A 25466-nucleotide genomic window follows, 5' to 3' on the forward strand; every position below is an offset into this window, starting at 1 on the left:
AAATTCATGTATTTACGGTCAACTGATTTTTGACAAAAGTACGAAGAACATAAACTGGGGAAAGGATACCCTCTTTAACATATGATGCTGGGAAAACTGAATATCCACATGCAGAATAATGAAACTAGACCTCTGTCTTTCACTATATAAAAAACCAACTTAAAATGGATTAAATACTTTAATTTCAAACACTACAAAACTACCAGAAGAAAACAGAGAATATGTTTTAGGACATTGACCTGGGCAAAGATTTCATAGTTAATACTTTAAAAGCATGGGCAACAAAAGCAAACATGGACAAATGGAATTACATCAAATTAAAGCCTTTTGCACAGCAAACATTCAACAGAGCTAAGAGACAACCTGCAGGATGGGAGGAAATATTTGCAAACTCTTCCTTTGACAAGAGATTAATATTTAGAATATACAGGGAACTCAAACAACTTAATAGCAAAAAACCAAACAATCCTATTTTTAAAAAATGGGCAAAGGATCTGAATAGACATTTCTCAAAAGAAGACATACAAATGGCCAACAAATATATGAAAAAATGCTGAACATCACTAATTACCAGGGGAATGCAAGTCAAACCCACAGTGAGATATCATCTCACCCCAGTTAAAATGGCTATATCAAAAAGACAAAAAATAACAAATGCCAGCAAGGATGTGGAGAAAAGAGAAATCTTTTACGTGGTTGGTGGAAATGTAAAGTAGTAAAGCCATTATGGAAAACAGTATGGAGGTTTCTCAAAAAACTAAAAATAAAACTACCATATGATCCAGCAATCATACAGCTAGGTGTCTATCCAATGGAAAGGAAATCAGTATATTAGAGATCTCTCTGCACCTATGTTTATTGCAGCACTGTTTACAGTAGCCAGGGTATGAAATCAACCTAAATCTACCAATGGGTGAACAACTAAAGAAAATGTGGTATATATACACAGTGGAATACTATTTAGCCATAGAAAAAAATGACATTATGTCATTTATGGAAACATGGATGAGCCTAGAAAACATAACATGAAATGGAAGAAGTCAGGCACAGAAAGAAAGACCACATGTTCTTATCCACATATGAGAACTAAAAAAGTTGAGCTTGGAGAGGTAGAGTAGTAATTACCAAAGGCTGAGAAGGGTGATGAGAGCGATAAGGAGAGATTGGTTAATAGACACGAAATTACAGCTAGATAGGAGGAATAAGTTCTACTGTTCATTAGCACTGTAAGGTGACTATCATTAATAATTTATTGTACATTTCCAAATAGCTATAACAGAGGATTTTGAATGTTCTGAACACAAATAAATAATAAATGTTTGAGGTGATGGATAATGTCAGTTACTCTGGTTTGATCATTACAGGTTATGTATATGTATTGAAATATCACTTTGTACTCCATAAATAGGTACAATTATTTGTGTCAATTAAAATTCAAAAACACAAGGAAAGGTTTTCAGTTTCAACAGTCGTCAAGAAAATGCCATTAAACCTAAGAGATTATTTCAGACCACCAGAAAGGCTATGTTAAAAGGGAGATAATACGAAGTATTGGTAAGGATATGGAACAACTGGAAGTTTCACGTACTGCTGGTAAAAATGCAAATAAATATAACCACTTTGAAAACTCTTTGACAATATTTAGTAAAGCTAAACATATGTAAGCAAACTCGCTCCTATCTATATAACCAAAATAATTGGCCAGGCTGTGCATAAAAGACTTGTACTAGAGTGTCCATAACAATACTATCCACAGTAGCCCTAAGCTGGAAGCAATCCAAATGTCCATCCATAATAAAATGTGTAAAAAGTACTATAGCTTGCACAATGGAACCCTTTAAAGCAATGAGAACAAGCAAATGTAATGGCATGGGAAAATCAAAGCAATATAATGTCAAGCAAAGACGTCATGCACAAAAGAACACAAATTGATGAGTCTAAGAGTTCAGAAACAGGTGAAGTAAATCTCTGGTGTTAGATGTCACTGGTTACCTTTTGGGGGACAGTAGCTCCTTGGCTTGAGTAGGCCTTCTAGGGTGCTAGTAATGTCTTATTTCTTGATCTAATTGCTACTTAAATGGGTATATCTACTTTGTCAAAGAAAATTGAGCCCTACCTTGTTCCATTTTGCACTTATCTGGTATGTATGGTATGTCCTTAGAGTGTATGTGTGTAAAGCCTTGAAATGCTGTGATGAAATACTGCTTCCACAAACTAAAGAATTGTTAGTCCCTAAATAGATGATACAGCTTACATGTTAAAATAAATTAAGTCAAGGAAAGCAAATGAAGCTCTTTAAAAAACAGCAATGTGTCTTAACTGTTCTAAATTCTTCCTTCTCAGTAGTTTGTCTACAGTGAGGTCTAAATATCTGTTCTCATTGTTGCCTTTTGTCAATTGGAAGCTCATTTGAATGTTTTTCAGCTTTCCTTCTTATTTTCTTTTCCATAAGATTAAAAAATACCAAAGAAACTGAAATAGACTGATGGATCTCACCTCATCCTGGATTTCTTACATTTCTAGGTTTCTTTACAGTTTTTAAGGATGATGTGCTATATCCCAGATGCAGTGCCTAAAACCAGATATCATATTGAGTGATTTGCTGCATTTCTTATTGGCTTGTGTAAATATACCAGTGGGCACCAGAGGAGTCATTATGGTCAATCACATCAGGGATCCAAGCATGGAGGAGTCTGAGAATGCAATTATGCAGCAAATAATTCCATCCAGTGGAGAGGGCTAATGATACAAGAACAGAACTGCAGACAGGGATCTGTGGTTTTGTAAATGAATAAATAATATTATGTTTCCAAAAATGACCGGTCAAATTTAGCTCCGTGGAGAAACTGATCACGGTAATGTACAGACATGTCAAGACATCTCTTCTTCTTTCCTCAATATCTTTAGGAATGAGAAATTAGGAAAGAGGCTGGTCATTCAAACTAGCTTTTTCTTCTCTAGCCAATTAGAACTGTTCAGCTGGGGGAGGCTAAGGAGGAAGGATCGTTATAATTGTGCCACTGCACACCAGCCTGGGCAACCCTCTCTCTAAAAAAAAAAAAAAAAAAAAAAAGAAGAAGAAGAAGAAGAAAATATCTAGCTGGGTTTGGGTTAATGGCCTGTAAGGAGTAGATCAGTATTTCAGGAGACTGCTGGTCTGGCAAACATTTTAAAGCAAAGACTTCTTTTTTTTTTTTTTCTAATTATAGTTTAAGTTCTAGGATACCTGTGCACAACGTGCAGTTTTGTTACGTATGTATACATGTGCCATGTTGGTTTGCTGCACCGATTAACTCGTCATTTACATTAGGTATTTCTCCTAATGCTATCCCTCTCCCTGCCCCCAACCCCATGACAGTCCTCCGTGTTTGATGTTCCCTGCCCTGTATCCAAGTGTTCTCATTGTTCAATGCCAACCTATGAGTGAGAACATGCAGTGTTCGGTTTTCTGTCCTTGTGATAATTTGCTCAGAATGACGGTTTCCAGCTTCATCCATGACCCTGCAAAGGACATGAACTCATCCTTTTTTATGGCTGCACAGTATTCCATGGTGTATATGTGCCACATTTTCTTAATCCAGTCTATCATTGATGGACATTTGGGTTGGTTCCCAGTCTTTGCTATTGTGAATAGCACTGCAATAAACACACGTGTGCATGTGCCTTTATAGTAGCATGATTTATAATCCTTTGGGTATATACCCAGTAATGGGATGGCTGGGTCAAATGGTATTTCTAGTTGTAGATCCTTGAGGAATTGCCACACTGTCTTCCACAGTGGTTGAACTAGTTTACAGTCCCACCAACAGTGTAAAAGTGTTCCTATTTCTCCACATCCTCTCCAGCACCTGTTGTTTCCTGACTTTTTAATGATTGCCATTCTAACTGGTGTGAGATGGTATCTCATTGTGGTTTTGATTTGCATTTCTCTGATGACCAGTGATGATGAGCATTTTTTTCATGTGTCTGTTGGCTGCATAAATGTCTTCTTTTGAGAAGTGTCTGTTCATATCCTTTGCCCACTTTTTGATGGGGGTTTTTCTTGTAAATTTGTTTAAGTTCTTTGTAGATTCTGGATATTAGCCCTTTGTCAGATGAGTAGATTGCAAAAATTTTCTCCCATTCTGTAAGTTGCCTGTTCACTCTGATGGTAGTTTCTTTTGCTGTGCAGAAGCTCTTTAGTTTAATTAGATCCCATTAGTCTATTTTGGCTTTTGTTGCCATTGCTTTTGGTGTTTTAGACATGAAGTCCTTGCCCATGCCTATGTCCTGAATGGTATTGCCTAGGTTTTCTTCTAGGGTTTTTATGGTTTTAGGTCTAACATTTAAGTCTTTAATCCATCTTGAATTAATTTTTGTATAAGTTGTAAGGAAGGGATACAGTTTCAGCTTTCTACATATGGCTAGCCAGTTTTCCCAGTACCATTTATTAAATAGGGAATCCTTTCCCCATTGCTTGTTTTTGTCAGATTTGTCAAAGATCAGATGGTTGTAGATGTGTGGTGTTATTTCTGAGGCCTCTGTTCTGTTCCATTGGTCTATATCTCTGTTTTGGTACCAGTACCATGCTGTTTTGGTTACTGTAGCCTTGTAGTATAGTTTGAAGTCAGGTAGCGTGATGTCTCCAGCTTTGTTCTTTTTGCTTAGGATTGTCTTGGCAATGGGGGCTCTTTTTTCTTTCCATATGAACTTTAAAGTAGTTTTTTCCAATTCTGTGAAATAAGTCATTGGTAGCTTGATGGGGATGGCACTGAATCTATAAATTACCTTGGGCAGTATGGCCATTTTCATGGTATTGATCCTTCCTATCCATGAGCATGGAATGTTCTTCCATTTGTTTGTGTCCTCTTTTATTTCATTGAGCAATGGTTTGTAGTTCTCCTTGAGGAGGTCCTTCACATCCCTTGTAAGCTGCATTCCTAGGTATTTTATTCTCAAAGCAAAGACTTCTTTGTTGATAGAAAGTATAATATGAGATGAAAAAAAACCCTCCATGTAAACACAAACTCATAATTCCTTCATGTAGCCAGTATGACATGTTCCTCTCTTATACAGGATGGCAATCTGCAGGGATGTCTTCAGCATCTTCAAGGCCTAGGTATTTGGCCATGCTATGAAAATAATTATACTAGCTATTTTTGAAAGCATCTACTATAGTCTAGGTTTCTTAGATATATATTTTGTTTAATTCTCAAACATCCCTGACACTAATGACAGTAGCAGGAGCAGCTTTGAAAAAGATCACTCCCTTTTACTCAATGTTTATGACATGCCAGACACTGCACTAAGGATGTAATTTAAAACACTCTCAAGGTGTGATATCCATTTTTTGGAGGAGAATGTATTGGAATCCCATCATTAATCTATTTCACTGGTGTGAATTTGATGACAGTCCTTTGGCAAAAAGAGAAAGGGAGAAAGAAGCTGAAGGAATAAGGGAGAAAAAAAATGATGTTCCAAATTTGTTCTATGTTCTACATAAAGATCTTGTGTCCAGGAGTTGATGTGAAGACGAGGTAGACCTGTTATTTTTTCTGCCCCTAATCCCCACCACTTTGTTCTTCTCACTGGGTGAAAAACAAATCACACTGGGGTGAGAACAAGCCAAGTGTTCAAAGATGCATTCATCTTCCCTCCCAACACACATACACACACAGACACACACACACACACACACACACACACACACACACACACACTCCTTAAAAGCAAGAAGTCTTCATTTACAATGGAAGAAGCAGAAATTTCTCAATGCTGGGCAACTGAAATTATTTTCCTTTTTCAAGAGTAATTTTAAGTATCATTGATTTTTGCTTTATGTTTTTACATTAAAATTTACCATCCACCACCCTTACTCTCCTAGCATAAAGATGATACACCACTCACTGTACTGAGTTTCAGGGTTTTGATGCCCAAGATTAGAAAGTGACTAGTGGCATTAAGACCCTATCTGAAATCCACTGACTGACTTAAAACCAATTCCATTCTAAGAGGACTCAACTAACAGGCTGGTTATATGGATTGAATGAACTTATGTGTAGGGTTGGTGCACATGTACTGAGAACTCCATAAATCTTAGCTTTTATTATTGTTACAGTGTGGATTGATTCCCTAGGGCTGCTGTAATATGAAATCTTCCTTTGGTGGCACCATAGTTGTGGACAATGTGAAGGCAAGAGTTCTCCAACTTATTGCTGAACCTCAGAGCTTGTTAAAAGGCTTATACCCAGGTTCACATGCAGAGATTCTGATTGAGTAGGTCTGGGCATGAGTTTTCTTTTTTAAAAACAACAAGAACAACAAACCAAGCACTTAGGTGAAGTAGGCACTCGGAGTAAAATGGCTTCACTAGCTTGGCGTGGTGGCTCTCGCCTGCAGTCCTAGCACTTTGGGAGGCTGAGGCTAGAGGACTGCTTGAGGCCAGGAGTTCGAGACCAGTCTGGACAACATAGCAAGACCTTATCTCTTAAATTAAAAAAACAAACAAACAAGTAATGGCTACATGTTGAGGAACATGAACTTAAAGGAAGACTCCAGAAGAAAATTCCTTAAGTTAAAAAAATTGGCCGGGCAAGGTGGCTCACATCTGTAATCCTAGAACTTTGGGAGGCTGAGATGAAAGTTTTGCTTGAGGTCAGGAGTTTGAGACCAGCCTGGTCAACATAGCAAGACCCTATCTAATAAACAAATATTAAAAAGAAAAGTAACTCTTTTCACCTAAGAAATATAAAATTGTAACTTTGAATATGCTCCTTCAAACTATAATTGCATCACCTCCCCATGGAGATTCTGATTTTTCTTCTCCACATCGTGGGGACTGTGTTCGGTTTGACAATTTCTGTGCTCCGATGTTATCTTGCTAATAGACCTAAAACAAAATTTCTTCCTAACAATCTTAATGACTGTGCCATTAAGACAATGTTACTAAGAAAACATTCCTTCTGAATTTGTTAAATCCTCCTTCATTAAAAAGTTATGAACCTACTCATTAAACAAAGGAGGAATGTCTCTTCACCTTTTATTTCCTATAGTACACCAAAAAGTTTTAAAGGTAGTGGCTGGATGGATGTTTAGAGTCAGGGCAATTGGAGTTGGAGTCTCTTAACTGCCCTTTAGTAGTTGTGTGACCTGGGGCAAGTTACCTAACCTTTCTAGACCTCAGTTTCTTGGTTTATAGAATATGGATTCTAAGAGGACTCAACTAATAGGCTGGTTATGTGGATTGAACGAACTTATGTGTTGGGTTGGCACACATGTACTGAGAGCTCCATAAATCTTAGCTTTTATTATTACAGTGTGGATTGATTCCCTAGGGCTGCTGTAACAAATTGCCATGAACTGTGTGACTTACAAGAACAGAAATTAATTATCTCAAAGTTCTGTGGCCAGAAGTCCAAAAGTCAAGGTGTCAGCAGGGCCATACTCTCTCTCAAGGCTCTAGAGGAGAATCATTCCTTGCCTCTTCCAGTTTCTTTTTCTTTTCTTTCTTTTTTTTTGAAATGGAGTCTTGCTCTGTCACCCAGGCTGGAGTACAGTGATATGATCTTGGCTTACTGCAGCCTCCACCTCCCAGGTTTAAGCTATTCTCCTGCCTCAGCCTCCCGAGTAGCTGGGACTACATGTGAGTACCACCACACCTGGCTAATTTTTGTAATTTTAGTAGAGATGGGGTTTCGCCATGTTGGCCAGGCTGGTCTTGAACTCCTGATCTCAAGTGATCCTCCCGCGTCGGCCTCCCAAAGTGCTGGGATTACAGACATGAGCCGCTGTGCCTGGCCACTTCCAGTTTTCCATAGCTCCAGACTTTCCTCAGTGTTCGGCTGCCTAACTCCAGTCTCTGCCTCTGTTTTAAAATTGCCTTCTCTTCTCTCTGTGATTGTCTTCTCTGTATGTCTTCTTAATGACATTTGTCATTGGATTTAGCACCTGCTGGGATAATCCAGGATGATCTAATCTTGAGATCCTTAATTTAATTACAGCCGCAAAGATTCATTTTCCAAATAAGGTTGCATTAACAGGTTCTGGAGATTAGGATGTGAACATACCGTTTTTGGGGTTTAAACCCAAAAGTATCTGAGTCAGATCTCAATCATTTAGAGGTTTATTTTGCCAAGGTTAAGAACATGGCCGGAAAAAAAAAGAAATACACAATCACAGAAGCAGTCTGTGGTCTGTTCCTTTTTCCAAAGATGATTTTGAGGGCTTCAATATTTAAAGGGGAAAAGCAGGCTGCAGGGGAAAGGGGGAGGGTATGGTCATATTACTGAATCCACATGTTGCAAGAGAAAAGGAGCAGAATAGTCAATTGTATATTTGACTCATGTTCAGTAAATCATCACTTTACATAAAGATAAAGTGAACCTAGAGCAGCTCGCTGTGGAGATATCTTACCTTTCGTCTGTAACTATCTGCTTAGGAACAAAATGAAAGGCAGTTTCTTGCAGGACTCAGCTTTCAGCTTAGTTTTTTTTTTTCTTTTGGGGTTCTGAGATTTTCTTTTACAAGGTCCACCATTCAACACACTAAACAGAATATGTTTATAATAGTTTGTATGTGTGTGTGTTTACAAATTACTTTTATATACATTGCCTCATTTAAAATTTTAATTCTTACAACATTCTTTTAAAGGAGGAATATGATGACTACACGAACACCAGTGATCCAACAAACAATATGAAAACTACTATGAGAGATGCAGAGGAGGAAGAAGGCACGAGATTGCTTCCTATAAAGGGATGCTAAGCAAAAGCTTTATGAAACAACTAAAAGCCTACATGTAACAGGACTTGAAGAATGAGTAGAATTTTGAACCTTAGATTTCTTTTTTATTTAACCGGAATATTAACATTATAGGCTTGCCACGAGCATTAAGCCACAGAACTCATGTAAAACACTTAATACATAGCTTTGCATATAGTGTTTAATACTTATTTTTCATAAGCACTATTAAATGTTGCTTTTTCAATACCTACCAAATACATGATGCAAATTATAACATTCCTTTTCTTGTATAGAATATTATATCCATTATACTTTAAAATGTTTCCTTCTCTTTTTAAAAATAACAGTGATTTTGGTAAATCTTTCTGAAAGTTATCAATCATTTTACGAGAAAAATTTAAAAAGTCATTTATGCTAGAATGTTCTGCCACCTACAGGTAACCAGGGCTGCTACAATTCTCACAATACCTCGTTGCTTTTGCCAATGTTAAGTAGACGCAGGGGCATCTACTTAGACTGTAGCAGGGCTCGATAAATACCTGTTGCTTTCTTGTTAATATATTATTGTCAGCAGCTGTTAGTCAAAGTGCTTCTTTAGACATGAAAAGATATTCATGCCTTACCCTCATGCTCCTGATTATTGAAATTTCAGAAAAAGCACAAATTTTTCAGCTTTTAATAGATCATTTGATCATATAACTTAATGGTTTTCAAAGTGTTATTCCTGGATCAGTAGTGATGCCTGGGTCCTTTTTAGAAATGCAAATAGTTGGACTTCCTAGAATTGCAAATCAAAAGCTCTGGGGGTGGGGTCCAGAACTCTGTGGTTTAACAGGCTGGCCAGGTGGTTCTGATGTGTCCTAAAGCTTGAGAACCATTGATCTGGATGTTGGAAGCGGGGGCTTCTATAGAGCAGGTGAACGGGGGATAAGGCGAATCCTGCATGCTTACAGTAGTGTAGGGAGAAGGAGGAACCAGTGAGAAAAGCCTAGCCCAACTGCACAGCTTCATAAATTAGCAAATCAAAAATATTTCATTTTGGTAAACATACATTTTATGTATTGGCAACACTATGACTTGGCTACTTCTTTCTTCCAGCTAGAGAATTATGGTTTTTTTCTATCAAGACTTTAAGGGAAATGTTGGCTTAGATTGTTTTCTACTTTCTCTTACATTAAAATCATTTATGAGATTAAGCTAAATGTCTTAGGTAACTAAAATTTTACTCACACGCATAGCTAGAACCCAAACTGCAAACCTTTTAGAGTTCAAGAGACATTATTCCACCTTACCTCATTTAAAATCCATAAAGCAGTATAACAAAAGTAGGTCATTATTATTACCAAATATCTTAATGCACAGGATGGGAGAATATTCTTATTTGCAAATACGGATTTGAAATCAAGGCAAGTCCTCCTTTAATTATGGCAAGATCTCAGGATTTATTTTACGGTACAAAATAACATATCAGGGCTTTTAAATCCCTTTGGCTAAGAAGCATCATGGAGAGGGTAGAAATGCAGTACCAATATGAACAGCTAGTGAAAAACATGACCTGGGTCGTGACAGGGAAAAGAAAATGGAGCATCACAAGAACATTTCTGCCACTTAGCAACAACTGCTGTGAGGCTAAGGGCAAGAGAACTCAACCTAGCAACACTTACTTGTTTCCTACTAAGAAAGCCTGGAGAGACCGTGTGAATGAAGTCAGAATTTCATCTTCGCCCTTGACTTGCTGCCTGAAGGACTCCAGCACATTGCTTAAGCTCCCTAAACCTCAGTTTCCACTGCAAGACGTGGATAACAACACACTCTACTGCAAGAGGCAGTAGTGAGAGTTTAATAAGGAACCGGTTCTCAAACTTGGCTGTATATTGGAATTACCTGGGGATCTTTAGCAACTACTGTCATGAGGTAATCCAGGCAAAAAAGTGCTTAGGATAATACTTATCCTGTAAGAAGAGTGTGACCTGCAGTAGCAGTTATTATTGCTGCATGTAAGGTAATAAGTTAAATGGTTGTTGCAAGCCAGGGTGCACAGTAAAGTTACCTGGGAAACATTGATACGCAGGCCCCACTTGAGGCATTCTGATGTGCTTGATGTGGAATGGGGACCTGAGCATTTGCTCAAAGTCTCTAGGTGACTGATGTGGAGCCAAGGCAGGGAACAGAATTTTGTGCTATTTATTGAAAGATGAATAAAATAAGGGTCTTCCCCTTAACGTGTCTATAATCTTATAAGACAAAACAAGATGAACTGCAATCACAATATCCTAAGATTTGAGCACTTAACTATGCGCTGGATCTATGCTAAACACATAAATATGGATTACATCTCTGTATGACAATACCATAAGATGGGTACTACTATTGTTAGTAGAAAAAAATTGTTAATATCTCCATTACTTTTTTAACTTTTAAGTTTGGGGGTTCACGTGCAGGTTTGTTATATAGGTAAACTTGTGTCATGGGGGTTTGTTGTACAGATTATTTCATCACCCAGGTATTAAGTCTAGTTATTTTTCCTGATCCTCCCCCTCCTCCCACCCTTCACCCTCCAAAAGGCCCCAGTGTGTGTTGTTACCCTCAATGTGTTCGTGAGTTCTCATCATTTAGCTTCCACTTATAAGTGAGAACATGTGGTATTTGGTTTTCTTTTCCTGTGTTAGTTTTCTGAGGATATTGACCTCCAGCTCCATCTATGTCCCTGCAAAGGACATGACCTTATTCTTTTTTATGGCTGCATGGTATTCCATGGTATATATGTACCACATTTTCTTTATTCAGTACATCATTGATGGACATTTAGGTTGATTGCATGCCTTTGCTATTGTAAATAGCACTGCAATCCCAGCACTTTCTAAGAAGCCAAGAATTTCCTTGTTTTATGAAAATGGAAGATGACTTCAGGATTGTAAGCATGAATGTAGGATCACAGACAGAGTGAAATTTTCTGCATAATCAAAGTGGATACATCTACGATGTCTGAAGAGACCAAGAGAGAAAAAAGTCAGAACTGGGGGAGTGGTTAAAGTGCTGAGGAGGTGGGGTGGGAGAGGTAGAGGGAAGAATTTGAAGATGATATAAATACTTGTTTAAGTAAAAGAGGTGTTTACTTAAAAGCATGAGCTTCTACAATGCATGGTATAACTAGATTTCTTATAGAAACCAACTTGTGAACTAAGCACAACTGATGGAGAGATTAAGCAGTCACCTGCTGAGAACAAGGGTTACAGCTCAAACCTGGGTGACATGCTCATTAACGAGGCGAGGGAGCTGAGGTTTAACAGGTTAAATAAATTGCCCTGAGTTAAGAGCTAGCTAATGGTAAAGCTGATGCCCAGGACTCAAATCTTATCTATTTCACCCTGTCAGGTAGATTGTGGCCAGGGGTGTATTCAAGTGTTAAAGATAATAGTCATCTCTCTGGGGGAATTAGGAAGGACTTGAAAAGGAAGACATTTGAGAGTGGAGCATGATGGGCTTTGGACAAGACAGGGTGGAAGAGAGTAGTCTGCTTTGAGATAGTGATTGGGCAAAGAAAGACTCCAGGAGGGGAAGTATGATAGGGAGGGGAAGTATGATAGGGAGGGGAAGTATGATAGGAAGGTGATGTTTTGGTTGAGGCAACGTGAAATCTTCTGGGGCTGAAAGCTAGAATGAATGTCAGAAGATGCTGTGAAATTAGGGGGGAAAGGGAGGCTTGGACCAGATTGTAGAGCTCTGCATTTTTAGAAGCTTGGATTTAATTTGAGGGACAGTAGGGAACAACTGTAGACTGTAGACTTTTGAGCAGGGAAATGACACAATAAGGGAAATAACCCCATTTTAAAAATATGCCTAGCAGCAGTGAGTTTTCTTGCTAAAAATAAAACCATACAATTTTTGGACTGAAAGAGACTTTAGAGCTTATTTGTCTATCAGTTTCAAGCTAGTGGCCTGTGGGCTAGACCCAGCACAAAGGTGTGTTTGGTTTGGTTCCATGATGTGTCTTATCTGTTCTTATCTCTTTCAACCGTTATCTGAAACATGCACTACCTAATTTGTAGTTTGTACTCCTGATGTATTCATTGAGCTTCGTGAAATGGCCAGGTAGAGCTAGAGACAAGAAGAACCCTTTACCAAATAAATTTAGCAGTTCTGACCAAAGGAAACAGGTTATTGGGTGTTTTGGGGCCATGTGTGGTGGCTCACACCTGCAGGCACTTTTGGAGGCCAAGGTGGGAGGATTGCTTGAGCCGAGGAGTTCAAGGCCAGCCTGGGCAACAAAGTGAGACAAAAATTATTCGGGAATGGTGGCGAATGCCTGTACTCCCAACTATTCTAGAGGCTGAGATGGGAGAATCACTTGAGCCCAGGAGGCTTAGGCTCCAGTGAGCACCAAGGTCATGCCACTGGACTCCAGCCTGGGTGACAGAGTGAGACCATGTCTCTAAAAAAAAAAAAAAAAAGAAAGAAAAAAGAAAAAGAAAAAGAAAAAGCTGTTATAGGGTGTTTTTCATCTTATCCCAGTCACATTTCAAAAGCCATCTTTAAAAAAAAATTCATGAATGCTGTATAACTGTGGTCCATGAGAACTTCTAATTCAAGAACGTGCATTTCAACCCAGCATCATCTTAAAAGCCAGAGGAGTCAAGTCTTAGAAATTGACCATATGACTTTTGAACAGACCTCTGGTCATCCTTTGTGGATAATGCATTTTTTTTAAACAGTATAATGCACAGATCCCCCATGCCAGTTTGTAATTATGCCAGTTAATACCAGCAAGTTCTCATTTCCCATGAAAGAGCTATCATTCTCTGCACAAATTTCCCATGTTTATGAAGACGTAAAGCATGAAGAACTAGCATAAATATAATGAAATACTTTTTTTTTGGTTGCCTCCTTTCCTGAGTCCTTGCCACACCTTGTCCTCTTCCTGTTCTGAAATAAGCCACAGACTAATTGGCCAGAATTTGTACATATCCCTTCATTTCAGAGCACAAAGTTCTTTGAAGGGGGGCAGAATAATAGTTCACGTTTTTAAACTGAAGGCATATTCTTAATGATTTTTCCGTGGTCAGGGATTGAAAGCCCACAACTTAGTTACCCATGTGGAGCAAAGTGAAAAAAAAAAAAAGTTTTATATCAGGTTTCTCAGTTTAGGCACCGTTATTATTTTGGGTCAGCCTACCCTTTGTTGTGAGGTCCTGTGCATTGTAGGATGTTTAACCCCGTTTCTATTTTCTATCCATTAGTTGCCAGCAGGATCAACACCCAGTCATGACAACCAAAAATATCTGTAGTCATTGCCTAATGCCCCCTGGGGGGCAACATCTCCCTGGATTGAAAATCACTGCTTTATATCAACCTTAATTTTGCTTTTGAACTTTTTGCTCCAAACTCTGTAGACAGCACAGTGGACAGAAATGAAAAATTCAACTGTAAGTGAATTAAAGTAATAAAATCAGACATGTTCCTTTTCTTAATTAAAAGTTTAAGAGCATTAAAATAAACTTTAAAAGTTGTAAGTAGATGAGAAAATTTATTAGAAGGTTCTCTAAATATTCAGAGGAACCAAAAGGAAAAAGGGAGGGTGAAGAGAATATTTTGGAATTTGGAAATGGTGTCCCTCTCTAAAGAAATTAATGGCTTCTTTTAATGTTACTTTGCAATATGGGGCATGTGAGTAATAGCATGCATTTTCTTCCTTGCCTAGAGTAATTACAGGAGAACATCGAAACATTAAATCTAGAAAAAGTTTCAAAGCTTCATGTAGGAACTGGTAACTAATAAGATGCAAAAAAGAAAACATAAAAGTGACAAAGATTGTATATTTTTTAAAAAATAAAATAATTTTGGGAATAAGCAAAAAATTAATCTCCAAGTTCTTGTGGCTATTAAAGGGAAGACACAGACAGAATTAACTTAGGTTCTCATTTGCTGTGTTTCATCATGTTTTAATGAATAGTAGTCGTATTTTGAACATATATTATAATTTTTATATAATAGTTGTCTATACATGTAGGCTAGAGTGGTATTAAAATGAATGATTATGAAATCAAGATACTACCTCGTTGACACAATCATAGAAAACACCTTGTCTAGCAGTTCTTAACCCTGGTTGTGGATTTCAAATGCCTGAAGAGCTTTTTAACGATACAGGTTTGAAAAATACAGATGTCCAGACTCTACTGACAATTCTGATTTAACTGGTCTCGGGGAGGCTGCAGCACTATTATTTTTTAAATAGTTGTCAGGTGATGCTAACATGCACCCAAGTTAAGAACCACTGGTCTCATCCATGGTTGCAAACCTAAATGGTTACAGGGAGCAGGAAATTAATGCAAATTAATTAGGTAATCTTTGTATAAGACGTTTTGGAGACTGTGGTGAACTGGAGAGTAGATGCCCTGTTTAAAGGCTTTCTGCTGCTCAGTTATAGCCATATGGAAATGCTCTCATGAGTTTTGTTAGAAACCAGGCATATAGGTATTTTAGAGAAATTTCTCAATTTTGGGGGAATTTCTCCAATTTCCAAATAAACCATATTGGTAGTCGGCCAGTTTGCAATCCTAAATTCAGGCCAACTTATTTATTTCACCAATGAAGGAACTGAGAACCAGAAATTACACAACTGTCCATGATGATGTAGTTAGTGGCAAAATAGAGATTGGACCCACAGCCTCTCTCTCATTATGGTGTTTTGGCTTTTTTCTTCAACTATCGCACGTTGCTGTGCTACAACTGTTCATTTTAATAAAAATGTCTTTTGGGCACTGCCAGTTTGTTAAGTGAAACACACATGTCATCTGTTTTAAACCTCTCAGGGAATTTGTGGAATAGCCACCAATATCCACATTTTACAAATGAGGAAAATGAGGTTAAGAGACATTGACCCACAGTGGTCCAGTGGAGCACAGCACTGAATTAAAGTTTACCAGATGGCAAAGCTTGTGCTGTTAACTCTTTGTTCCCTGTTCTCCTGGAAGTTTCTTTCCATATTGTGTGAGGAGTCTCTCCTGATTCCATTTGGAAGATATATACATAGCCCTAATTTGTGAGGCACAAATCAAGATCCAACCACATGATAGTCCTCCTGTACTGTACTCATCTTTGGTATTTATGATCGAAGTTGACCCTGCTTGAGGCCTGAGGTCAGCCCTTCACCAGGTCTGCTGGAAGCCCAGGAGAAATGACAGTCCTAGTGAAATGCATTCTGAGTAAGACCCTGCCAGTCTTGCTATGGCCATGCACGTTTGGCAGTTTCAGAAGAGATGGATTAATTTAAAAGTAAACATTGGCCTCCTTGTCTCTCCCTGGATTCTCAGCCTGTGCACAAACACACCATGAAGACAGGTCTGCTTTGCAATGGAAAATAATGTGTTTACAAAAAATGAGGAAAAAAGATGAAAAAGGATTACCATTAAAAGCTCGTCAGAATCAATGCATATTTTTGCATAACTGACTGGGCATTTACTTTCTCTTCTTTCTGACCTCAAGCCAACATTATTCCAAGGACTGACAATCCCCAAATGTACAAATATCCTTTAGATTTTCACAAAATTTGGGAGGAGAATCTGAAAAATTCCTAAGCATGAGTGTTCGAATTATAAACAGAAACTGAGAGTTCATTTGTTTGCTATCTAGACCCTGCTCTGCAGAGCACTTTGCTAAGGGCTAAGAAGTTGACACTTCAGGGCATCACGTGACCGGATCCCAAGGAACTTACTGTGAATTGGAAAGGCAGTATATATTGAATGATAAAGCAATAGTCATCACAATTGTTGCTGTGAATTCAGAATTGCTATTGTTTAAGTGTAGTTTTTATTTTATCAGAAATCTAGTATAGTTATAGAAAAGATTAGGAAATAGGGATAAAAAGCCAGAAAATTCTCCATCTGTTGTCTGTCTACTTCCAGAAATACCTACCATTATCATTTGGGCATGCCCTTTCTATCTTTTTTACACACATGTAAGAGACTTTCTTTCTTTTTTTAACCCAAGTGGGGTCCTACAGTGAATGGTGTTTTATAACTTGCCTTGTTCCCCCATTAGCATGGTGTAAAGAGTTGCAAAGGAGCAGCAGAGGAGCTCCAGCTGCTTCCTTGCCTGAGGCTAGATCATAGGGACAAAGCTGAGCAGTAGCCACTTTGGGTTAGAGTTGTATGTACTCAAAGTACACATGTGCATGGGGATGACAGTAGAGCTGTGGTTATGGGGCAGGGAGCCTGGCCCTGGAGATGGCAGAATGGAGCAGTAACCATCAAATTACCGCCTCCTTGCTTAAACTAAACTTACCATTATACCTTGGAATACAAATTCCAATTCAATCAATAACTGACATCTAAGTTGACAAACAGTAGCCAATCTGACTACTATTTACCTTTATGTTAATTATCATAGACATTTCTTATGTAAACAGTTATGTGGTGACTTCTCTCAGTGTGTTGATCATTTACAGATGTATCCACCCATTCGCCCATCCATCCCCATGTTCAACAGTCACTTACTGAGCATTCATAATATGGCAGGCACTGGGGAGATTACAGAGAACAAGAGGTGGTCCTTGGTCTTAAGAAGCCTGTATCCCACTATGAGAGAGAGACAAGGCAGCAATGATATGAAATGATTGGAGTCATTTTAGAGGAGGAACTGGCTGCTATGGGAGAACAAAGGCAGGAAGCTAAAACAGACTTACGAATCTGGGAAGCCTTCATGGGAGAAGAAAAGATACCAAAGTGTGATTAAAAGGGATTTTATCAATGATTTTTTTGTTCAGACATACAAAATATTTTAAAGGGACACTAGTGTAGTGGTTAGAAGCAAGGACTTCAGGATCAGATGCAAATTCAGATCATGTGCTTGAATAGGTGAAACCTCACATCTTCACTGAATCATGCCTCTAAGTTTATTTTGCAAATTTGTAATAGGACATTATCCTTTTCCTCCATCAGACTGAGGTGGTCTTAAGTATGCTCTGTGTATAATTTCCCTTCAGTTCCTTTTTACTGTCATTGTCCCAGCATACTCAATATTGACTCTAGCTTCAGGTTCCTGGGCTGTCTCATTGTGCTTGCTCTGGACACAACTTCAATGCACTTGCTGTAATCTTTCTTTCTTTCTTTCTTTCTTTCTTTCTTTCTTTCTTTCTTTCTTTCTTTTCTTTCTTTCTCTCTCTCTTCCTCCCTCCCTCCTTTCTCCTTCCTTCCTTCCTTCCGTCCTTCCTTTCTTTCTTTCTTGATGGAGTTTCTCATTTTCACCCAGGCTGGAGTGAAGTGGCATGATCTTGGCTCACTACAACCTCCACCCACCTGGGTTCAAGCGATTCTCCTGCTTCAGCCTCCTGAGTAGGTGGGATTATAGGCACCAGCCACCATGCCTGGCTAATTTTTGTATTTTTAGTAGAGACAGGGTTTTGTCATGTTGGCCAGGCTGGTCTTGAACTCCTGACCTCAGGTGATCCACCCGCCTCGGCCTCCCAAAATGCTAGGATTACAGGCATGAACCACCGTGAATGGCCTGTAATTTCTTTTCAATACTACACTGCCTGCTGTAGTCACTAAATGAATATGCATGGACAGATAGGTGGTTGGAAAAAATAGAGTTGAAAGTGAGGACATCCTATGTCAGTCTCTTGAACCGAATAGCTTTAGAGCTGCATTTCTCCCTTAAAAATGATTCCTTGATATTCCATCTTTACCATTCATTACTGCTTCATCGCTCATGAAATGGCATCTCCCCAAAGGCAGACTCTTGATATTTTTCTTGCCTGCTCCTGGAGAAGTTAAATAATGCAAACTTGTTCTAGTGAAAAGCTTCTGAATATCTTAACAGACTGTGGAAACATTTTCTTCCTAACATACTTCCGATTTTATAATTTTCAGTCATGGAAGAGGTATCAGATCACTGGTCCTAAAATTCTCTTTCTTGACTACTTTGTGGATAAGTCTCTTAAAAATCTCTGATTAAAACATGCATGCAGAAGCATAGAACAAAAAGTTAAAAGAAGGAGGACAAAGGGGGAGAAACCTAATAAGGTAGCTGTGATTCACAGAGAAAAGCCAAAGACTTAGAACTGTAGGAGTTTCTTTGTGTTTTGAAAGTTGGGCTAGAGTTCAAACTGATGTACATCAGAGACCTTGTGGAAGGGAGAAGGAGACGAACCTTGCCTTACTACAATGGTGGGTTTCACTGCAGTGATCTCAAAAATCTCTGTTTCTGAGGGAAATTCAGTACACAGGATAATCTATGAATTAAGTACAGAAAGTTCAAGTACCTTGAAAAAGGCACGTGAACAGGAATTTAACATATAAGTAGTCTGACTCTAGACTCTGTGTTTTCAATGTAAATTGATTGAATGGATCAATGTGCTAAGTGTTTTAAATACATTATTTTATTTATTATTGAGAGACGTCTTAGTCCATTTGGACTGCTCTAACAAATTACTATAAACTAGATGGCTTATAAACAAGAGAAACCTATTTCCAACCATTCTGGTGTCTGGGAAGTCCTAGATCAAGGCATCAGCAGATTTGGTGTCTGGTGGGGGCCCACTTCCTGCCTTATAGAGGGCACCCTCTTACTGTGTCCTCATATAGGAGAAAGTGTCAGGCAGCTCTTTGGGGCCTCCTTTAAAGGGTGCTAATCCCTTTCCTGATCTAATTGCATCCCACAGGCCCACCTCCTAATACCATCACATCAATGATTAGGTTTCTTTTCTTTTCCCTAAAAAACAAAAAACAGATGTCCCTCCTTCTGAATAATGATTAGGTTTCAACACGTGAATTTGATGGGGGTGGGGACACAAACTTTCAGACCATAGCAAGGGGATAGTAGTGTTTTCAGAATTGTAGATGAGAAAACTAAGACTTAAAGAGATTAATTACTCAAGGACACAAGGCTAGTAAGAGACAGAACCAATATTTAAAATGTAAATCTGAAGTTATAGCATTCAAATTTCATCTGAGAGCTTTCAGGTATGATTTATAAAAATAAAATAATAGCTACCATTTCTAGAGCTTGTGTTTAAGCTTTATCATGTAATCCTTACTGTACAATTTTTTTTTTCCTGTTTTAAAGTTGAATACATTGATGTTCGGGAACATTGAGATGCCAAAGATCTCATAGGCAGCAAAGAGGAGAGACAAATATTTATTATGATATGTCTGACTTAAAGCCCAAGCTCTTCATTTGTGCATTTTTTTTTTTTTTTTTGCTGCTTTTGTTTTATTTATTTATTTTGAGACAGGGTCTTACTCTGGCACCCAGGCTGGAGTGCCATGGTGCAATCTCAGCTCTCTGCAACCTCAACCTTCTGGGTTCAAGTGATCCTCCCACCTCAGCCTCCAGAGTAGCTGGGACTACAGGCTTGCACCACCATGCCCGGCTAATTTTTATGTTTTTTGTAGAGACAGGGTCTTGCTATGTTGCCCAAGCTGGTCTCGAAATCCTGAGCTCAAGCCATTCACCCACCTCGGCCTCCCAAAGGGCTGGGATTACTTCTCTTATGTTCGTCTGTCTTCTCCACTAAGCTTGGGTCTCATACTCTAATTCCTAAGCATCAGTAACACAGCTGTGGAACTACGAAAGTTAACAGAAGGTAGAACTCAGCTGCCCCTGCTCACAAGCATCTTTAGAAGTTAAACTAGAAGAGACTCTTAGAGGAACTTCAACAGATCTGGTTTATTTCTTTCTTTCCTTTTTTTTCAGCTTTTTATTTGGATTTTTTTTTTTTTTTTGAGGCAGAGTCTTGCTCTGTCACCCAGGCTGGAGTGCAGTGGTGCGATCTCGCTCATTGTAACCTCTGCCCCCCAGGTTCAAGCAATTCTCCTGCCTCAGCCTCCCAAGTAACTGGGATTACAGTCGCGCACCACCACGCCCAGCTACTTTTTGTATTTTTAGTAGAGATTAGGTTTCACCATGTTGGCCAGGCTGGTCTTGAACTCCTGACCTCAGATGATCTGCCCGCCTCGGCCTCCCAAAGTGCTGGGATTACAGGTGTGAGCCACTGCGCCTGGCCTTATTTGGATACTTTGATATATACAAGCTTAGCTGGGGATGTTTGCCAAGAGCCTTAGCTGGGAATAAGAGAGGTTAAAAGTCTTCTTGAAAGGGACACAGTGAAGCTTGAAAACCAAATTTTAAGAATTATAGCCAGGCGTGGTGGCTCACGCCTGTAATCCCAGCACTTTGGGAGGCTGAGGTGGGCGGATCACCTGAGGTTGGGAGTTTGAGACCAGCCTGACCAACATGGAGAAACCCTGTCTCTACTAAAAATACAAAAAATTAGCCAGGCGTGGTGGCATATGCCTGTAATCCCAGCTACTTGGGAGGCTGAGGCAGGAGAATCACTAGAACCCAGGAGGTGGAGGTTGTGGAGAGCCAGGATCGCACCATTGCACTCCAGCCTGGGCAACAAGAGTGAAACTCTGTCTCAAAAAAAAAAAAAAAAAAAAAAAAAAGAATTATATCCAGCAGGCACCTCAGGGAGACTGAAGTATGCCAACCTACATCAACTGAAATGATAACATCTGGACCTTCAAAATCTCAAGGGCCATCAGAATAGGCTGCTGATTAAGCCAAACCATGTGTAGTAGGCCTGTTGCCATAAGGGAAACCCCCAACATGACAGAGTCTTTGTAGTGTTTTAAAACAGGAAAGACAGGGAAGAGATGGAGGGTTTGAATGCTTTTAAGCTGAGTCTTGCAAGGTAGAGAATGGTTGGGATTGGGCATATTTTTTGACATATTAGCTTTCATTGGAGGACTCAGAACGAAGAAGATTTTATATTGAGTCTTTTTTAAAAATTTACTTATTTATTTAATAGATAGGGTCTCGCTTTGTTGCCCAGGCTGGCCTCAAACTCTCAGGCTGAATCGATCTTCCTGCCTCAGCCTCCCGAGTAGCTGGGACTACAGGTGTAAGCCACAGCACCTGGCTTTGAATAAGTCTTAATGAGCAAGTCATGCATCTTGATAAGTAAGCTATTTTAATTTGTAGGCAGTCCAAGCTTCCAGAAATAAGTATTTCCTTCCAGAAACAGGCAGCTATTTATTTTGCTTGTTCTCAATATTGTTTAATACACACATGAGAAAATAAGCCTGGTCCCAGAATTGTTTCACCAGGGGCAGGAAATTAGGTTGGTGTCAGTTCTCGGACAAAATGTATCAGCAATATTCAAAAGTAGGCCAAAGGACTCTTGCTTACAATGGCCCTGTAGGGAGAACTGAGACTTATACATACATAAGCAAGAGGGCTTCCTTCAATAATTAACTGATAATTAGGCAAGTCCCAAATTATCTTTTCTTTTCTCAAGGACTCTGATCAGAAATAACATCTCTCTAGATAGTCAGAAGAGGTTTTCCTTTTTCTCTGCCCAGTGTAAGCAGCTGTAAGCTTAAAGAGATTGGTCGCATAAGAATTAGTCAAGGAACCTTTGAAACATGCAAAATACGGACCCCACCTGGGTAATGTTGTGGGTAGGACCCAAGACTCCACTTTTTTTTTTTTTTTTTAAGATGGAGTTTTGCTCTTGTTGCCCAGGCTGGAGAGCAATGGTGTGATCTCAGCTCACTGCAACCTCTGACTCCTGACTTCAAGTGATTCTCCTTCCTCAGCCTCCAGAGTAGCTGGGATTACAGGCATGCGCCACCACGCCTGGCTAATTTTGTATTTTTAGTATAGACGAGGTTTCTCCATGTTGGTCAGTCTGGTCTCGAACTCCTGATCTCAGGTGATCCGCCCACCTCGGCCTCCCAAAGTGCTGGGATTACAGGCGTGAGCCACCGCGCCTGGCCGACTCCACATTTTAAACACACATCTTCTCCTCCCTCTCCCTAACCATCACCATTATCAAATGATACTCCTGTAGAGGTCTCATGACTGAACTTTGAGAAGCTCTAGTAACTTTGAGTTGTCTTGGTTATTGTAGTATCTATAACTGCCAGTTGCAATTGGTGGGTGTTGTCTGCTTTCTCTGGAGTTTCCCATTGGTTCATTGATATCCTGGGCCTTTTAACATGGCTGTGTGATAAGGAATTAATCAGATTGACCTTTATTCTCTGGTAGATAATATAAGAGAACAGTGTCCTAGAATCTACTAGATTTGCTTAAAAAGACAATTCATTGTGTTCATTAAGTTAATTCTCTTACTCCTCATTGTCAGCTCCTGATGGTTCAATGGAAGATTATCATACTTAGGATTAACATTAAAGGGAATTTTTTTAATGTGCATATTTGACAAATTCAGTCTTCTCTTTTATTTGTATTTTATTTATGTATTTATTTATTTATTTTTTAGACAGTGTAACCACCCAAGGGGTTTACCTTGCCCACTGCCTAGACAGAACTGATTCATCAGGACAGGGGCATTGCAATAGAGAAAGTAATTCACGCAGAGCCAGCTGTGTGGGAGACTGGAGTTTTATTGTTACTCAAATCAGTCTCCGGAGCATTGGGGAGAAGAGTTTTTAAGGACAACTTGGTGGGTAGTGGGAAGCCAGTGAGCCGGGAGTGCTGATTGGTCAGCGGTGAAATCATAGAGTAGAAGCTGTCTTCTTGTGCCAAGTCAGTTCCTGGGTGGGGGCCACAAGATCAGATGAGCCAGTTTACCAATCTGGGTGGTACCAGCTGATCCATCAAGTACAGGGTCTGCAAAACATCTCAAGCACTGATCTTAGGAGCAGTTTAGGGAGGGTCAGAATCTTGCAGCCTCCAGCTGCATCACTCCTAAACCATAATCTCTAATCCTGTGGATAATGTTTGTTAGTCTAGTCTCCAGGCAAGAAGGAGATATGCTTTGGGAAAGGGCTGTTACCGTCCTTGTTTAAACTATAAACTACAAACTAAGTTTCTCCCAAAGTTAGCTCAGCCTATGCCCAGGAGTGAATAGACAGCTTGGAGGTTAGAAGCAAGGTGGAGTCAGTTAGATCTCTTTCACTGTCTCAGTCATAATTTTGCAAAGGCAGTTTCAACAGTCTTGTTCTGTCACCCAGGCTGGAGTACAATGGTGTGGTCAAGGCTTACTTCAGCCTTGACCTCCAGGGCTTAGGTGATCCTCCCACTTCTGCCTCCCAAGTAGCTGGAACTACTGGCATGCACCATCACGCTCAGCTAATTTATGTATTTTTTCTAGAGATGGGGTTTTGCCATGTTGCCCAGGCTGGTCTCAAACTTTTGAGCTCAAGCCATCTGCCCTCCTTGGCCTCCCAAAATGTTGGGATTACAGGCGTGAGCCACCAGGCCTTGTCTCCTTTCTTTTTTTAATAACTATTTGTTTATGAGTTATTTTTAAAAGATGATGCTACAGAGAGATATACAGATGCATGCAAGAGACACCTAAAATTTGACCTTTTAGGGATCCTAACATTTGGGTTAAGACTTTAAGAATTTTTTCTTTGCAAACACAATGTTTTTATATTTTTATGAAACTGGAATTATATAAGCATTAATATAATACTTTTTTCTTAAAAAGCTTACTATGCCATGTACATTGTTTATATTAATAAATTTAGTTGAATACTTAAGTAGTTTCCTTTTTTTTTTTATTATGGTGAAAATGCTCCAGGGAACATTCTGGAACATTAGTTTCCATAATTGCTTGTGTTAAATAACTAGGTAGAATTACTGGGTCACACTTAAGATTTAGACACATAGTATCAGATTATCCTCAGGGAAGGCTTACAATTGTGTTTTCTACACCCTCCAATGTGCTTACTCAGAGAAGCCTTCCATGACCATAGCATTCCGAATCCAATTGTATCACCTCCACCCCAAGGCTCTTTATTCTATTAACTTGTTCTGTGTTTCTTTGCACTTATCGCCACTTGACGTACTCGAGTATTCTTCTTGATATACTTGACATTCTCGATATTTCACTTATCATCTCAGAGAGGTGTTCTATCACAGTAGACTATAAGCCCCAGGAGTGCTGGGACTTTGTTTCTGTTCACTGTTGTATTTCCAGCTCTAAGAACAGTGCCTAGCATATATTAGATGCTCAATAAATACTTGTTGGCTGAATCAATGACTCATTTCTTTCTTTCTTTCCTTTGTTTTTTTTTTTTTTTTTGAGACAGAGTCTCGCTTTGTCACCCAGGCTAGAGTGCAGTGGCGTGATCTTGGCTCATTGCAACCTCTGTCTCCCGAGTTCAAGCGATTCTACTGCCTCAGCCTCCCAAGTAGCTGGGACTACCATGCCCAGCTAATTTGTGTATTTTTAGTAAAGGTGGGTTTTCACCATGTTGGCCAGGCTGGTCTCGAACTTCTGACCTCAGATGATCTGCCCACCTCGGCCTTCCAGAGTGCTGGGATTATAGGCGTGAGCCACCGTGCCCGGCCTCAGTGACCCATTTTTAACAGGAGATATTATCTTTCCTATTCTCCGTCATAGAGAGCCATATTCCAGTTGAACAGCAACATAAAATACAGTCATATGAGGACAGCATAGCCAGTTAGTGTGTTCTGTTACACCTGCCTTCCATCCCTTCAGCCAGCTCTTCTTCAAATGTCCCAAATTTGCTTACTTTAAATATGAAAATATTACTACTGTCAGGATGGCAAAGTTTTTATCCCGCCCCTGTAGTGGACATGACCTTGGATCTGGGATTGGCAAATGTTTTCTGTAAAAAGCCAGATCATAAATATTTTAGAGTTTTCTGGCCATACAGTATTTGTCACAACTACTCAGCTCTGCTTTTGTGAGAGCAGCCATTAACAATAGGCAAACAAATGTGTGTGACTGTGTTCCAATAAAACTTTACTTA

The 25466-nt window shown here is 39.3% G+C and overlaps 1 long non-coding RNA gene across 1 annotated transcript in view; it reads left to right on the forward strand.

Moving 5' to 3' along the window:
- Positions 1-25466, forward strand: part of LOC115934051 (uncharacterized) — a 70314-nt gene that overhangs the window by 29983 nt on the left and 14865 nt on the right. The window lies entirely within an intron of this gene.

Source organism: Gorilla gorilla, chromosome 2, assembly GCF_029281585.2.
Source record: "Gorilla gorilla gorilla isolate KB3781 chromosome 2, NHGRI_mGorGor1-v2.1_pri, whole genome shotgun sequence".
In the NCBI taxonomy this organism is placed as follows: domain Eukaryota; kingdom Metazoa; phylum Chordata; class Mammalia; order Primates; family Hominidae; genus Gorilla; species Gorilla gorilla.